The sequence below is a fragment of the Leopardus geoffroyi genome, chromosome A1, assembly GCF_018350155.1.
Source record: "Leopardus geoffroyi isolate Oge1 chromosome A1, O.geoffroyi_Oge1_pat1.0, whole genome shotgun sequence".
In the NCBI taxonomy this organism is placed as follows: Eukaryota; Metazoa; Chordata; class Mammalia; order Carnivora; family Felidae; genus Leopardus; species Leopardus geoffroyi.
In genome coordinates this window covers 222,062,547-222,079,427 of record NC_059326.1, presented here as the reverse complement: position 1 = coordinate 222,079,427, position 16,881 = coordinate 222,062,547, and the positions used below count along the sequence as shown (strand labels likewise).

Below are 16,881 nucleotides of genomic sequence, written 5' to 3'. Positions count from 1 at the left end.
ATCAACACCAAGAACAGATGTACATGTGTACATCTATATAAAAGTAACATAAAAAATAGTATGAGGAAATATATTCAGCATTTGCTTAATAGCAACTCAAGTAAAATATTTTTGTCATTTCTTGTAAACTAAAATTTATGTTTACATGAATCTTGGTGGACAGAAAGGTATGTAAGACAAGGAACAATTTTTTACAAACAAGTAGATGTCGGTAAACAAAGGAAAGCTGTTACTTTACAACATTTCCATTGCATAAAAAATGACACATCCAATAAATATCTACATGACATGTTTCATTTGTATTGTATCTACTTATTTTGAGTTCCATTTTAGTTTAGATATTACAATAGATATGTAAATTTGACTAGGCATTTTATTATGTAAGCGCTTAGATAAAATTTAGAAATTTAATGAAAATGCAAGTTTTTTTTTTTTTTTTTTTTGAGAAAGAGAGAGCGAGAGAGAAGAGTAGTGAGAGGCATGGGACACAGAGGGAGAGAGAGAGAGAGAGAGAGAGAATCCCAAACAGGTTCTGCACCTTCAGCATGGCCCAGATGTGGGGCTCAAGCTCACTAAATATGAGGTCATGACCTGAGCCAAAATCAAGAGTCAGACCCTTAACCGACTCCACCATCCAGGTGGCCCTCAAGGTCTTTCTTATCTAACACATTTGTGCCATGTCTCTAGATGTAGCGATCTTCATTTAGACATTTTACTCCTAGCTTGCTTTATTTGTTTGTTTACTTATTTATTCGATTGGGTAAAGGGTATTTCATCAAGAGAGAAAACAAAAGCAAAAATAAATGAATACATAAATAAATAAATCGCAAGGGCTTAATTCGTCCAAAGAGGTCACAGCTCTCCCCAAGTAAAACATTAAGGACAGCACAGGCATCTGTGCATTCGTAAGCGGATTTGAAACGGGCACCCATGCTCACTCACTGTGCAGAAACTTCAGTGCACAGCGCTGGCATAAGCAGGGGTCCCGGTGACAGGCTGGGGCTCACTCTGGGCCCACAGCCTGTGCAAGACGGTGCAGAAGGAGGGCCAGTGAGCCGGTCCCTAGGTCAGGCACTGGGTGGTGAGTGTGGCCAGCTCTGGGTGTGAGGGCTGAGGAAGCCAGTGCTGCTTCCGGTAGAAACACTCTTTCTCAGAAGGGTCACAGTCCATTGGAGGGGCCTCCGCATCGAAGCAGAGCTCCAGGCAGGTGGCACCAAAGCTCCGTTTGTCAGCTGCGGTGGTTGGGCTGTTGTCACCACCAGACAGGCACTCGGGGGCTATCCAGGGGGACCGCTCCACCCACCCAAGTATCTGAGGGTGCTGGCCACTGCTTCCTTCCAGGTTACGGGCAGGTGGCCCCACTCCACCCCAGCCACATGTCCGGGGACCCATACTCCACATACCCTGGATGTTCTCATAGCTGCCTCTGCAGATGCCATGCACAAAGGCCAGGTGCACATGGGAGACCTGGCTCATGAGGCTGGCTGTCTTGTAGAAGGCCAAGGCAATGTGGTGGGGGCTACCTTGACTCCACTTGAAGCTCCAGCCCATGGCCCCCACTGGGTATGGGGGCATCCCCACCATCTGCCGTGCCCTCCTTGGGGCTTCTGCTCCCCCCAACTCGTGCGTTGGCCCAACTGGGACAGACGGGTGATGTCATCCTGGCAGACCCGTTGGAAGTTGAGCTGGCTGAGGTTGAGTGGCTTAGTGTGGGCCAGAGACCCCGGAACAATGAGGAGGTTGGAGATTTCTCCTGGCCGTGGCCCACAGCAGCAGTGTAGGGAGAAACAGTCGTCACCCTCCCGCAACAAGCAGCCCCACGGAGCGGCTCGCAGCTCCTGCAAGCTGGGGAAGGACCCGTCCCAGCCCCAGCTTGATGGGGAGCATACGCAGGTGCCAGTGTTGCGCATCGGCTGCCTGGTCCCCCTGGGCCACCGCGGGATGAGGCAGTCGAGTCGGATGGTGCTCCAGTGGATGAAGCAGAGGCCATCCTTGGGCCGCAGCTTGGCCAGCACGAATGGCTCCACCAAGGGTCCGCGGATAGTGTCCTGGACGCTCATCTCCAGCCATGGAGCAGCCACCTCACAGTACAGGTGGTGGCTGGAGTCGGCTGTCGGGGGAAAGAGCCGTGTACCGGTGACAGCGAGGACAGGGCCACGGCCCAGGAAGCTCCGGGCCCTTGTCCGGACAGTGGATGCTGCTGTGGCTTTCTTTCAGCACCGTGTGGGTGACATCCTGGAAGTCACAGAAATAGGTCTCTGGCACTTCCTGAGGCCTTTCCACTGGCTTGTCACCCACCTCCTGGACCTTCCCCCATGGGCCAGCATGGGGATTCCTGTTGCTGCCATTGCCACTGGGACCCTCTGCCTGTACTGGCTGCCAGTGGATGCCACCAGTGCCTGTCTCTGGAACCTCACGAGTGGGGGAGTCTGGTGGCCAACTCGGGTCCAGGTTCTGTCCTGGATGTTGACGGGCTCTCCTCTGCTACCGGGGCTACAAGCTCCAGGTGGCACGCAGGCACACGCTCCGGGCCAAAGCAGGGTGCCACCCGCTGCGGTGTGGCCAGGGACCTGACCGTGATGACCCGACCTGCTGGGAAGCACTGCCTGGCTGGAGGACGCACGCAAACCTGCGGAAAACGCTGCACAGGCACTGCGGTGTCTACACGTGGTGCAGCTGGATGTGCAGCCGGAGGGGCGTGGAATGCAGTCCTTGAAAGCAAACTTCTTGGCCACCTTCTCCAGGGGGGACCCCGTCTCAGCCAGTGAAGCGGCATCGGTGCAGAAAGGCCACGCCCAAACTTTGGTTCTTAAAATGGTGGATCTCGTCTGGGCTGGACAGCTCGTACAGTGACGCATTCACAGGAGGGAGGTCATTCGCAAACTCCCGGTTTCCCGGCCCAAAGAGTCCCTCAGAGGAGGCTGGGTTCAGGAGCCCCGCCCCTGCTCTGCCGGTTCTGAGCAAGACTTGGCTTCTGTAGGCCCACAGCCGCACAGAGCGGGCTCCGAAGGATTCAAGCCGGTTCCAGAAATAAAACCTCAGGGGAAGTACACTGCCAGGTCTCCGGAAAACTCTAAGATGGGTTTTGGGGGCAGCCAGATCTGGGTCTGGGCATCTGACAGAGCAGAGACTGAAGACACTTGGAGTGACGCCAACGTTGTGCATGATGTGGACTTAGACCGCCTCTACGGTCGGTGAGGCCTCGTCGAAGGTGGCCTTGGGGTTCCGCTGTCAGGGCCAGCCCGGCGCAGAAGGACCTTCAGGCCTCCCCTGATGGCAGTGGGTGAGCTCCTTTGAGAGGGAAAAATCTGTTGTAACACGGTCCATAGAACTGATAGGGGAATCCCAGTCCCTGCCCCAAGACGCCCCTTCTGGGTTTTTCTTCCCACCTCTCTTGTGAGGGTGCCAATTTACTACTAATGCAGAAGTAAAATCATAATAATAAATAATAATAATAAATAATAAAATAATAATAAACAAATAATAAATAAAGAATAAAGAAAATAAATAATAAAATAATAATAAATTAATAATAATAAATAAAAATAATAATAAATAATAAATTGTCCCCTCTGCTTATGCTCAGGACTCAGACCTCTGGAGACCTATCTCCTCTGAGCCCAACAGGTAAAATAAACCTCCTGCCTTCCAAGATCTCCGAGTACCACTTGGTTCTTCCACTGGGAGATCCAGACCAGGTTCCATAACACCAACCCCATCAGGCCTGCTGTCCCTGGTGGTGACACCCCAAGGGCACAGAGGCATGCGCTTGATAGCTGGCTTGGTTTCCCCAAATCACCAGGCAGGCAGGTGTGGTCACACAGACCAGGGGGTGAATCTTGGCTCTTCCTGGACCTCAGTGGGCCTCAGTTTCCCCACTGGAAAATGGAGATGCAGAGATCATTGCCATGAAAAGATGGTTATGACATCTCTAAGCAGTTCTGCACGTTACGCGTTCAGCACAGCCCCGGGACCCTGGCTCCTGAGACTCCGCCCCCAGCCGCAGGCAGCCACCGCCCTGCTGACTTGCTTTTAATAACTTGATGGTGAATAAGGAGAAAACGACAATCAGCATTTGCAAATAATGATCAAAATTTAAAACATGTTAATGTAATATTATTATTAGTTTGTAAAGTGTTAAAATTTATATAATGCTCTCAGCTAAATAATATATCAGTATTTTAAAGAGAATAAATGGTAGTTTGAGAATTAGGTTTTTTTTGTGTGAAGAACACATTTAATTAGCCTCAGTTGCATTTATTAACCATTGCATTCTCTCTTTCTGTATATGATATATAGTTCAAATAATACATGTATTGGGGGGTCCATACTCCCACCTGTGTAAATCACATTATTACCACTTCATAAAAAATATCAAGATCTATATATATAGCATGTGATTTTATAATTATCACAAATAATCTCAGTGGAAATGTAAAATTATGAAATACGAAGTTATCTATGAAATTTATGACTTCTTGAATAAATTGTTGTGATTAATCATGATTGTTTCCTTAACTCCTCAGCTGTCGTTATTCTAATACATTACATGGGAATTAAAATAAAATTTGTAGCTACAACACACTCATTATCAATCTCTGTACTTTTTTCTAGTTTCATAGTTTCTTAAACTAATGGTTAGAATTTAATATATTCCATGAGATACTCTTCTAAGCCCCTTAATGTTTTTCTTTCTCTATTTTATAAATTTTTATTGAAAAAATGCTATATACTTCTGGTTTTATAAAATGTTTCCTGTCGTCGTAAAATGAGACCCATGCCAGATAAGCACACGCCTGATTTTTGTATTCTCAGCACCTTCCACTCTTATGCCCTTGAATTTTTAGGCAATGATAAATTATGTAGAACTCAGATGATGTCCATCACATTCAGTTAGTAATAATCTATCACAGAGTTCAGGTAACAAGAAACATGCAGAAATAATTCTGATTATGAATGTCAATTTATAAGGCTTTACTTGGTAAACATGGAAAGATAATTTAATTTCTACCTCTCCCAATGTTATCTGAAAGTTAGAGCCTAATCAGTTTATTATTCTGGTCATGATATATAGAGACACAGAGATTACATATTTGGTATCTAATGTATATAACTAATATATCTAAGATTTTATATTATGTACCCTTATATCTATCTGTGTATGTGCATGTCTACTAGGTGGATTTGCAAAATAAAAGTATCATATCATGTCCCAAATCTGTAGGAAGAAATGATTTGTTAGGCTACCAATCAGTAAATTAAACTGTAAAGGAATATCATAGAACAGATTGGAAGAAACTTTGGGTTTTGCTTTTCATATATACAGCCATTGTTGAAAGTCTTAATATTTAATATTAGTTTTAAATTGATATTTTTAATGGTGTTATAAATTTAATTTTAGTAGTAGTCTATTAAGGACTGATTGGGCCCACCCCCCTATTCATATGTTGACGACCTAACCCCAGTTAGCTACTTAGATCTTCAAGTAGGGCACTGGGGACACCTGGGTGACTCAGTGGGTTAAGTTTCCCACTTTGCTCATATCATGATCTCACTGCTCATGAGTTCAAGCCCTGCATCAGGCTCTGTGCTTACAGCTCAGAGCCTGGAGCCTGCTTGGGATTCTGTCTCCCTCTCTCTCTGCCTCTCCCCTGCTCTCTCTCTCTCTCTCAAAAATAAATAAACGTTGAAAAAAATTAAAGGTGGGGCCCTGATCTGATGGATTAGTCTCTATAGAAAATGGCATACCAAAAACTGGGTCTTCCCACACCCCCACTGTCCTGTCCATACAGGTGTTGAGGAAAGGCCATGTAAGGCTAGAACTAGAACAATAAATGAGGAAACTTGCCTCCACCAAGAACTAACCTGACTGGACTCGTTGCCTCCAGAACTGTGAGAAAAAAGGATTTTCTGTTGTTTAAGCCACCCAGTCTGTGATATTTTGTTATGGCAGCCTGGGCAGACTGATATAGTGTGTTAATGTCATTACTTTTGTTAGTAGAATATTAAAGCAAGTGAAAAAGTTAGACTTTATTATATATTATCTAGTCAAGATGTAATGACAGCCTGTGCTCATACAGTTGCAGTGCAAAGCAAGGAAAGTGGCAGGTAGATTAAGAACATAGATATCTACACAATTGGATACTGGATCTGAAAGGAAAGACAAAAAAGGTAGGAAGTTAGTGTTGCTGTCAGAAGGCTTGTGGCATGGAACAGTAGATGACCCATCCCATCCCCCAAAACAACACAAAACAAAACAAAACAGAAAAGAAAGGAGAGGAGGATTATAAGAAAATATCGCATGCTGGGTTTTGCAAGTGTTCAAAACTTCTGGATTAGTCTTTCTGGATCCTATTTAAGGCTAACCCCTTCCCCATGCACAGGATCCGTTCTTTGTTACTTGTTCAAAAATATTATTTCAGAGACTTGCTATTTCAGCCACAGTAGAATAACTGGCACCAGATGAGCCCTCCTCCTCCTCCATAAACCACTATAAACAAGATAAAATGTGAGAAATTACTATTTTCAGACAGAAGGGGGGGAAAAAAGGAAGTAAGCCTATGTTCCCTGCGGGAGGAAAACAAAATGAAGTAGACTCCTGAATCATCCAGGTTTTCTGCTTAGAGGCACTTTTGGGGAGCAGAACACAGTAAGAAGGCATTAAGAAGCCAGAGAATGGAAATAAAGGGAAATTTGTGTCAGAGTACCAAATAAAAGGTAGTTGAGAGAGAAAGATTTCCAGGAATCTGAAAAAGAGTCCCATTCAGCCTTTACCACAACACAAAACGGTGTGTACACAGTTAAGGCTTTACAAAACTACGCCAGGGAACATTATTGGGTAACTTTCAACTGTACAACCAGTGGAACTCATATAAGGCTAAGAAATATTTGAATTCAAAAAAAAAAAAAAAAAAAGAAATATTTGAGTTCTATGCAGTCAGAATTAAGAGACACTTAGGAAACCATAGGTATTCAGTAGAGACCCCTGAAATAATGTGGGTTTTTAGAAGTATACTATTCTAGTCTTGAAGTAAAGGCAATATGCCCGTCCTAACAGTCTAAATATGAGCATCAAAAATATGTGATGTCTGCAAATATATTAAATGAATAATGTGATAAAACTCAATATTCTATTAAAGAAGACTACAAAATCTAGACATAATAATGTGATATCCATTAACTTCAGCAGATAATCAGAATAACCAAAGTTTTAAAAATGCAGGAAAATTTGATTTATAACCAGGAGATAGACCAGGCAATAGGGAAAGGTCCAGAAATGACAAATATGGTGCAATTAGCTTAAAAAAAGCTATCACATTAAAATGTGATCAGGTTTTAATTTTTTTTAAATATAAAAAAATAAAAATAGAATAATTCAATTGGGAAATGGAAACTAGGAATAAGTGAAATTCCCAGTGAATAATTTAATTTCCTGAATAATTTATAAGTTTACTGAAATTTCTTGAGAGCAGATATAGGCCCTGAAGAAAACTTCAAACACAGTGGGTTAAACAAACACTAAAAAACCGAAAATATTAATATCAACAAACTTGAAGTCAGAGAAAGAGTTAATCTTCCAAACTGATGTACAGAAAGAAAAACTGTTGAAAGTGGAAAAATAAAAAATAAAAAAACAAACTTTTATGAACTGTGGGACAAAAATATGGCTATTATGCTTTTTTTTAAATTTTTTTTAATGTTTATTTTTGAGACAGAGAGAGACAGAGCATGAGCAGGGAAGGGGCAGAGAAAGAGGGAGACACAGAATGTGAAACAGGCTCCAGGCTCTGAGCTGTCAGCACAGAGCCCGACGCAGGGCTCGAACTCACAAACTGTGAGATCATGACCTGAGCCGAAGTCGGATGCTTAACCGACGGAGCCACCCAGGCGCCTTGGCTATTATGCTTTTTTAATGAACTCTCAGATAAAGAAGGGAAGGAGTATTAGGAGTTTAAAGTAGTATAATCGTTGGGAAATTTGTTTGACAGTTTCTTATAAAATTAAAAAAGTGCTTACCCTATGATTTACCATTTCTATTGATTAACCCAAGACAAATGAAAACAGAGAACCCAATAGGTTTTTAAGTTGTGTTCCTAGCAGCTTTATTAATAGCCCCAAGCCAGAAATCACTCAAGTTTTCAACAACTGGAGACAAATATTATTCATGGTATACCCATTAAATGTAATATCATCCTTACCTGGTCCAAAATAACAATCTCCTGATTATATTCCCTGATTCCACTCTTTGCTTATAGAATACTTTCCTTTTACCAGCCATAGTAAATTTTCCAAACATAAATAAAATATTTCCCGATGAAAGCTTTCCAGTTGATTTTTGCTTCCTATACACTGAAAATACTTTTGAAAATCTATAGTGATAATATTGTGGTTATAATTCATCTCACACTGGACTCACCACCTAAACGTGTCTCCTACGCAGAACTTATTATTATTGCTAGGCATTGAAATGGAACCTAAGACATTCACATACGTTTTCTGTATATATACTGAAACAATAGTGAATAATCCAGGTTATTAACATTTTATGTTCACAAGCTGTTGTTTACTTACCTTAACGAATCATTGGTTGAATCCATTTTGGAAATTTTATATGTAAATTTGAAAGATAATTCAAAGTTTGATTAATTATTTTAATAAAACATAACTCTGCTAGTTTTCCATAGCTGCTATAACAAATTATCCAAATTTGGTAGATTTAAACAACTGAAATTTCTGTTCATAGTTATTGAGTTCAGATGTCTAAAATTAATTTCCTTTGGCCAAAATTAAGGTCTAGGCACTCCCTCTAGTCTAGAGACTCTAGAAGAGAACTTGTTCCTTTCATCTTCTCAATTCTGGTTGCTTCCTGATTTCTTTGCCTGTGCTATATCATTCTAATCTTTAAGGCTGGCATCTTCAAATAGCCAGCCTGCAGATAGCCTCCTCCTCTGTGTTTTTCAGATCTGCAATTGCCTGCCTTTTATGAGGAGACATGTCAATGCATTTAAGGGCAGCCTCCCATCTCCAGATCCTTAGCTTAATCGTATCTGCAAAAAATTTTTTTACAAATAAGATAATATTCACAGCTGCCAGAGATTAGTCTAGGAATACCTCGGGGGGAACGTTTTTCAGCATACCACAAGAGCTAAGAGCTATTATCAAATATCTGAGTGTTGACATATGTAAATACCTTTAGTCTGTATATTAAAACATCTAGTTTTTTTTTTATTACCCACAATGAACTCAAACACCATCCTACAAATAATTCAAATGATTTGCCAAAAGGATTTCTAATTACTGCCAAAAATGATAAATGTGTTTATTTTATTGAAGCCTAGCACATATCTTTGATTCTGCTGAGTGGTCCCTTAGTACTTTTTCTATCTTTGTGATACACTGTATTTAGTTATTTAGGACTATGTTGTGGCAGGAAACAAATGAACACCACCAACAAAACACAATAAGAATTTAGAAGGTCATGGGCCAAATAAAACAATTACCGTGAAGACGTGTTACATATAAAGTGATGTGCAGATGCTATTTAGTATAACATTTGTCCCACGCTAGTCACATTGAACTTGTGACTCAATCTATCTAAATGCAAATCTTTGCAATACATTGCTACATAACAAACTCCTGTAAAATGTAGTGGCTTATAACATTTTATTTCCTCACAATTCTGTGGGTCAGCAATTTGGCCTGGGCATAGCTGGGTGGTTCTTCAAATGGTTTCCTGCAGTCACTCATGAGACTGCAATTTCAGAAGACTCAACTTGAACTAGGTGGTCATGACAGTCTTTCTTATCAAACTGGTGATTTTGCTACTGGTCACATGTTTTCAGGGGACCAACCCAAGCATCTTTGTATGGTGACCAATTCAAAAGGCAACAAGAAAAAACGGTATGTCCCAATGTTTAAGTACTCTTCAAGTCCCAGATTACATTTTAAACTTCCAAATGGTGACATTATGTCACATAAGACATGTGAGTCACACCCAGTCAATGTCCAGGGTGTGGATCTAAGGATGCATATGTCAGTGGGTGTCATTACTGTTATAATTCCCCAGATTCATCCATTATAGACATTTCATGCAGAGTCAGTAAAAGTGCTTTTTATCACATATCAGGGATCCAGGAAATCCTTTCTTACTATTATGGAAAAATTTTTCATCTCTTCAACACACCCAGCATACTGGTACCTGCAATTCTATAACTAAAAGTTGATTAATTTGTCTTAGGCTGAACAGATGCTTCTACCTACCTTTTTCAAAAATGTTTTATTTATTTATGAGAGAGAGAGAACCAGGGAGGGACAGATGGGGAGGTGGAGGTGGGGGGGAGACAGAGGATCCAAAGCGTGCTCGACTTTGACACCAGTAAATCCAATGCAGAGCTGCAACTCATGAACCATGAGATCATGACTTGAGTGGAAGTCAAATGCTCAGCCCAGGAGCCACCCAGGCACCCTTCTATCAACTTTTTAAAATTCAAAATTTCATTGAACAAAAAATATATTTTTATCAAAAATATTACCACTATAAAACTTCTTGGGCAATTTCTCAAAACACAAGGAAAGGGAAAGTGCTGGGATGCTGGGAAGAACTGAGGGGCTATCAGATATCAAACTCTCTTCCTAGGGTAGTCTCGTAATTTCCTGTTCAGATATTCTTGTCAAAATCCACTGCTTTGTTTGCTATTTGTCCAATCTGTTAAACTTTGGATCTAAGGACGAAGGCAGTTATAAGACGGTTGTTTTATTTGTCTTTCTAAAATTTGCTTTCTTTTTCATTAATGGATATAATATGAGTTGATATTATGTATACTATATTCCGAATGGAAAGGTTACCAAAATATATATGTAATAAGCAAAAAATGGAAAGAAAGAAAAAAGTTCATGGCTGAAAAAATTAACTGAAATTGGAACCCATTAATTATACAACGATATGATTCATAAACAATGATTGTATTGCATGATGCTTAAAATTTACCTTTTATGTATTCTAAGCAGATGTCCTATGCATAGAGGAAAATGTGCAATTGATCAAGTTATCATGAAAATAAAGTACAGATAACTTCCCTTTCTGAAGTCTCCAAACTTAGAGGAGTGCCAGTTTTATATAGTTATTTGATGCATATATATATATATATATATATATGTGTGTGTGTGTGTGTGTATGTGTGAATATATATATATATATATATGTGTGTGTGTGTGTGTGTGTATGTGTGCATACATATATACATACATATACATATATTTAAATTCCCAGAAATCAGGCAATGTGAATGTTCTCACAACTTTATTTCTCCAATGTTTAGTGTAGTGTGTAGCCAGAGTATATCATCAACAAATATTTCTCGTATGGATAAATGAATTTTGAATAATAACAAAAATAAAGATGCCAACGAATTGGATGAAATGTTGAATCATATAAAAATAAAATGGTTAAATTAAAAGATGATTACACTGCTGTAGATTGTTTTGAAAATGAACTTGACATCTGGTTAGATAAGTGAGCCCATCATTTTATACAACTATGAAAACAGTGAATTTTCTGGTGCAGACTGTAACAATTTACTATGAATCCAAGAACAAAATTATTTTTAAATGCTCTAGTGACATTTATTAAGTAATCATAATGGCCAGACCCTGACAGCTCAGAAAAGAAAGAGGGTTACATTAAAGCGTGTCTTAATGGCTCATTTTTCACCATGTGGTAATTTAAAGAATGCACAATTGGATATATATTAATTATGATGGGGGGCTGAATACCTCTAAAAATTAAAGACATTCTTTTCAAAAGTTGTTATAACCTATCTGTCCTTGTCTATATAAATTATATAAAAAACAAAATGTAAGTATAAAGTTTGTCATGTAGCTTTTTTACTAAGTGGTGCAAATTAGGTCCGCAAATAATAATATTTTTGAAAGAATGAATGAATGACAATGAAGGCACTCAAGAGACTCTAAATGTGTATTATCATCGCTTAGAGTGGCTTGAAATTCTTGACAACTTGATAATAGGCAAAAGAAAACAAAAGATAAGCAAGTCACTTTGTATAAGAAAAAGAATTATAAAATGTATGTTGACCTGAAAATTGTACTCTTTGGAACTTCATTCCTTAAATTCCAGAACACTTGTAGGTCACAAAGATTATGCATTTAAACAAGGCACTGTAGTATTAGCATTCCTGAAAATTGTGTAAATAGTGCCTGTAAGATATGAGATAAGGGAGTGAAAATATGTGGAACGAAGAGAATTAATAGTCACTCTAAAAAAGTTGGAAGCTTGAATTTCTGCAGAGATATGTAGGAGAAGTGCTGTGTGGCAGTGATTGGAAATGAACTTAGCAGATATTTTTAAAACAACTTCCATACGGAATGGAAAATGAAACAGGCTGGAGATAAGTAAAGGATTATCAAGCTTAGGTATGTCAAGGGGAGACAGAGAAATGATATGGAAAGAGCTTAACCATCGAAGTCAGTCTAACAAATGTCCATATCAGAGTTCTGAAAATTATTAGCTTTGAGACCATGGGAAATTATATAACTTCCCAGTGCCTCAGTTTTCACATGTGAAAAAAAAAAGGTTCAAATGTTATAACTAAAAATTTGATGAAAATGAATTCTCCTTTTGAAAGAACTACTAGGTATGACATGATATCTGTGGGGGAAAAAGGTCTACTTTCTAATGTACTGATTTTCTCGAAGATTAGAATTCTTTTGACAGAATGGTCTACTTCAGTAGTCAAGCATCTCTAATATTGAAAAAAACCAGACATGAGAGCATATATATTTCTTTACATTTATGTAGAAATAGTTCGTTGCAAGGTACGAAATTGGGAAGGTTTTTAACCATTGTTTTTGTTGCTGTTGTTACTTTTACTTTTCTCCTCAGAACTGTCACTTACAAGCAATGTGACTACAGGTATGTTATTTAATTAGGCTGAGAAATTGTATTTGCATTATAAAATGAGAGGCAATAATTTCATAGGGATTGTGTGGATAAAATGAAAGATATGAAGACAAAAAGCTGTGACTGAAACACATTATGTTACCACTAAATGTTTATTCAGATCTTCTTTTAGTGTACATACATATGGAAATAAGAATTAGACTAATGTCTAAATAGTTTTCTTAATTGAAGAACTACATGATGTTTCTACAGGTTTCCTTAAGCTTTGTAAATTGCTCATATTACTTGATTTGTATTTGTAAGATTTAAGTATATCTGCAATATGCTTTCTGAATGTGACTTTATCTTATCAAGCTACTTTACAGATGCCATAATGAACCAGAATTTTCAGGTAACGATTTCACATTTCTCTCCATTTCTCTGTCTACTGCTGGAACATTCATATGCTGGAAACCTAAAATATTTTTATCATTTTATTTTGCATATGACCTTTTCACTGTTTCAAGAATTTAAGGGATGTTATAATAAACTCTTATTATAAACTATAATGAGGAAAGGCTGGACTTTTTCTCTGCTCATTCTTTGTGTCCATCAGTTTAATGACTTGTTTAAAAAAAAAAAGACCATCTTCACATTACCTTCCTAAATGGTAACTTGATATGCTATATTGTTGTAGTTGAATAAATATGCATATAACAGTTATAAATGTTGGATTTAGAAATGATAGATATACCATTCGCAATATTTTGAGTGACGTGTATGTATGCAAGGGTACACACACACACACACACACACATAAGCAATCACATTTAAAAATTCATGTGGAGAAATATGAGAATTAAATGTTTCAAATGTTTTTTTTTCTTAAGGTCTCATCCATTAAATTTTATTCTAGTTTATTTCAGTGAAGTGCAAATTTGGTTCCTTATATTAACTATATATTTTTATATGGAGAAAATGATAGCAACAATATATGCAAGTATATAACAGCATGGAATTTTTTTTTTCATGCAACAAATTAAAAACGTTCAAAAAATAGATGGGAAAACACGGAAAGGCATGGAGCAGGTGATCTAAAAAAAAGCTATGAAACTGAACAAATACTGATGAAGGTCTCAGACTTGAGACAGTCTCATTAAACATTGAGATTAAAAGATTATAGAACATTCCCCATCTTCCACACCTCCCACCACATGTAAGGGCTCCAGGATAACGTTCTAAACATACTAATGTCTAGCCATTATCAGAGAGGATTAAACACACACACACACACACAATTATTTTTGATATATACAAGGAAACTACTTTAAACCAAGATGATAAGAGGGAAATGGTAGAGGGATAGGGATAGATATACCATGCTAATACTAATCAAAAGAATGCTGGAGAAATTATCTCAATATTGGACATAGTATACTTCTAAACAAAGAAGATTAGCAGAGACATAGAAGGGATTTACCCAGCATTGAAAAAGAGTCAACTCTCTGAGAAAATCTATAACACTAAATATGGACATGAGGCAAAAACTAATGGAAATTAAAGGAAAAATAGAAAATCTACTCTTTTTATCAGAGACTTCAGCATTTCATTTTTCATTAATGTTAGATAAAGCAGGAAGAAAATCAGTAGAGATATAAATGACTTCAGCATTACTATTAATCAACACTCTCTAATTGACATTAATAGAATATTCCATCCAGATACAGTAAAATACACATTACTCTAAGGTCGCATGGAACAGTCTCCAGTATAGACCTCATTCTGGGCTGTAATACACACTTCACTCATTTTTTTTTAATCTGTATTACACACATTAATCATTTTTTTTAAATCATGAAAATGTTCTCAGTTGAACATCAATGTAATTGAAATATATCTGTCATAGAAATATAAATGTAAATATCCTCAGATGTTTGGAAGTTAAGCAACACTTCTAAGTAGTACATGTATTGAAGAAGTTTTAGGAAAAATTAAATATATATTTTGGACTAAAGGAAAACAAAATGCCACTTATCAAAATTTAAGAGACGTAGTGAAAATAGTGTGTAGAGAGAAATATATTAAATGTATATATTAGAAAGGGAAATGATCCAAAATAAAAAACTAAAGCTTTCTCTTAGAGAACTATGGAAAACATTCTTTAGGCTTAAAATAAGTGAAAGACAAGAATCAATGAAATAGGTGATGAGGATTAAGAGTACACTTATTGTGCTGAGCACTGAGTAATGTATAGAAATGTTGAATCACTACCTTATACACATGAAACTCTGTAAGTTAATTATACTGAATCAAAATTTTAAAAATTGAACACAAATCAATGCAATTTAAAAGTAGAAATAGAGAATAAAAACACCCCACAAAAAAACAAGCGTAGTTCTTTGAAAATATCAATAAAATTGACAAAATTCTAACCAGACTAATCAGGGGGGGAAAAAGTGAGAAGCTACAAAGGAAAATATCAGAAAGGAGAGGAGGGGGTTCATCACTACAGATACATAGATATCAAAATGATAAAATGGATACAATAGCCTCCCCTCCCATGGGGGATATGTTCTAAGACTCCCAAGGGATGCCTAAAACGGCAGATAGTACCAAACTCTATAAAAACTGTTTTTTTTTTTCTGTATATGCATACCTATAATAAAGTTTAATTTATAAATGAAGCACAGTATGAGACTAACAAAAACAATACCAAAATAAAAACATTTTTAACAATACGCTGTAATAGAAATTGTGTGAATATGGTCTTTCCCTCTCTCTCAGAATTGTACTCTACCCAAACTACCCAAACTCACACAAGGGAAAAAAACAGATAACACTGTATCTATTAAGTTAATTAAATTAATAATTAAGAAGCTTACAACAACAACAAGAGAATTCTATCAAAGAACTAAGGAAAAAATAATACCAATTGTACACAATCTTTTCTCAGAATATACATGAAGATGTAATAATACCTAATTTATTTTATGAGTCCAACATTACCCCCAATATCAAATCCAGAAACGACGTAAAGTAAGGGAAAAAAAGACTACTATAATTTATGTATAATTAAATTTTATATGCTAACATTTATTTAAGATTTTGTATTTTTCTTATATTTTAATGACAATTTTGGTTTTGATATTAGGATGATGTGTATTTACCACAAACATGTATGAGGTATTTATGTTTCAAGGCTGTTTCAACATTCAAAAATTAATCATTATAACCCACCATATCAATAGGCTAACAAATAAATGTAATTTGATAAAGAAAATTTAATGTAGAAAAAAATCGACAAAACCGAACAGCCATTCATGATTTTTAAAATTTCGGCAAATACGAAGGGATACAAAAATACTGATTTGAAGGGACACATGCACCCCAATGTTTATAGAAGCATTATCAACAATAACCCAATTATGGAAAGAGCCCAAATGCACATTGACTGATGAATGGATGAAGTAGTGTTGTGTGTGTGTGTGTGTGTATATATATGAATTCATATATTCATATATATGAATAGGAATATTACTCAACCATCAAAAAGAGTGAAATCTTGCCGTTTGCAACAACGTGAATGGAGCTACAGTGTATTATGCTAAGCAAAATAGGTAAGTCAAAGAAAGACAAATACCATATGATTTCACTCATATGTGAAACAAAGAAACAAAACAAATGAACATAAGGGAAGTTTGAAAACAAGAGAGGGAAGCAAACCATAATGTACTCTTAACTACAGAGAGCAAACAGAGGGTTGCTGGAGGGAAGGTGGGTGGGGGTGGGCTAAATGTGTGATGGGCATTAAAGGAGCACACTTGTTGGGATGAGCAACGGTGTTATATGTAAGTGATGAATCACTAAATTCTACTCCTGAAACCAATATTACTCTATATGTTAACTAGAATTTAAATAAGAACTTGAAACAAATAAAATAAATAAATTAATTAATTAAATAAAATAATAAAATAAAATGAAATGAA

At 37.5% G+C, this 16,881-nt stretch overlaps 1 pseudogene; it reads right to left on the bottom strand.

Annotated features, from left to right (window-relative positions):
- Positions 1 to 954: 954 nt before the first annotated feature.
- Positions 955 to 3,765, bottom strand: LOC123583527 (annotated as a pseudogene).
- Positions 3,766 to 16,881: the final 13,116 nt, after the last annotated feature.